Genomic DNA, 1,967 nt, shown 5'->3' on the forward strand with positions numbered 1-1,967 from the left:
CCATCTTCAGGCTCCTCTCCTAATTCTAGTTCTCTTGCTGTTTCCACCACATCCGCAGTGACTTCCTCCACTGACGTCTTCAGCTCCTCAGAGGCACCCGTGAGGGTTGAGATCAGCTTCTTCCAAACTCCTGCTCATGTTGCTGTTTTAACCTTCTCCCGTGAATCATTAATGTTGTTGACGGCGTGTAGAATGCTGAATCCTTTCCAGAAGGTTTTCAGTGAACTCTGCCCAGAGCCATCATGGGAATCGGTGTCTGCAGCCGCTATAGCCTTAGAAGCGTGTTTCTTCAATAGTGAGACTCGGACGCCGACCCGACCCCTTGGTCCGTGGGCTGCACACTCGAAATGGTGTTACAGGCCCGAAAACGGTGTGACTCTCCGTCTGGGTCTCCATCAGCACTCTGGTAACTAGGTGCATTGCCAATGAATAGAAATATATCTTGAGACAGGGTCTGGCTCTGCCACCCAGGCTGGAGTGCAGTGGCGTGATCGTGGCTGACTGCAGTCCTGCTCTCCCCGGCTCAAGCGACGCTCCCACCTCAGCCTCCTGAGTAGCTGAGACCACAGGCATGAGCTACCATGTATGGCTCATTTTTAAATTTTTTGTAAAGATAGGGTCTCCTTATGTTGCTCAGGCTGGTCTCGAATTCCTAGGCTCGAGTGAGCCTCCTGCCTCGGATTCCAAAGTTCTGGGATTACGAACATGAGCGTGGTGCCCAGGCTACAGTAATATTATGAAAGGAATCTTGTTTTCCCCGAGCAGCAGCTCTCAACAGTGGGCTTAATGGATTCCGTGAAGCATACCGTAAACAGATGTGCTGCCCTCCAGGCTGTGTTGCTCCATTTCTACAGCACAGGCAGAGTACATCTGGCATAATTCTCAAGGGCCCTAGGATTTCCTGAATGGCGAATGGGCTGGCTTCCGTCTGAGGCCACCAGCTGCATTCGCCCCTAACAAGAGGGTCAGCCTGTGCTGTGAAGCTTCAAAGCCAGGCACTGGCTTCTCTCTAGCTTTGAAAAGCTTAGATGGCATCTTCCTCCAACAGAAAACTATGTTGTCTACGTGAAAACTCCGTGTAGCGTGGCCACCTTCATTGGTGATCTCAGCTGGATGCTCCGGGTAACCTGCTGCAGCTTCTCCATAGTACCTGCTGCCTCACCTCCAACTCTCGTGTTACAGAGCTGATTTCTTTCCTCAAACCTCATAAACCAAGCTCTGTTTGCTTCAAACTTTTCTTCTGCAGCCTCCTCACCTCTCCCAGCCTCCATAGATTTTTTTTTTTTAGATGGAGTTTTGCTCTTGTTGCTCAGGCTGCAGTACAATGGCGTGATCTCGGCTCACCACAACCTCTGCCTCCTGGGTTCAAGTGACTCTCCTACCTCAGCCTCCCAAGTAGCTGGGAATATAGGCAGGTGCCACCGTGCCTGGCTAATTTTGTATTTTTAATAGAGATGGGGTTTCTGCATGTTGGTCAGGCTGGTCTTGAACTCCCGACCTCAGATGATCCGCCCACCTCAGCCTCCCAAAGTGCTGCGATTACAGGTGTGAGCCACTGCGCCCGGCCACCTCCACAGACTTTAAGAGCTAATAATAAAACATAAGAATATATGCCATAAAAGTTATGTGAATGTGGGCTCTCCCTCCCTCTTTCAAAATATCCTGTTGTACGTAATATCTTCAGACCACAGTTTACTCCCGGTGGCTGGAACCACAGAAAGCGAAACCACGGACAAGGGCCGGGGGTACTGTAAGGCGTTCTGTTCTTTAAATATTCCAGATGTGAAATCCTTTATCAGATACATGATTTTAGAATGCTTTCTTCCAGTCTGTGAATTGCCTTTTAATTCTGTTAACAGTGTCTTCCCAAGAGCAGATGCTTTTAATTCTGATGAAGTCTGGTTTATCATTTATATAGATGATTGCTTTTGATATCATAGCTAAAAAATCTTCGACCACTCTCAAGA

The sequence above is a fragment of the Callithrix jacchus genome, chromosome 3, assembly GCF_049354715.1.
Source record: "Callithrix jacchus isolate 240 chromosome 3, calJac240_pri, whole genome shotgun sequence".
NCBI classification, from domain to species: domain Eukaryota; kingdom Metazoa; phylum Chordata; class Mammalia; order Primates; family Cebidae; genus Callithrix; species Callithrix jacchus.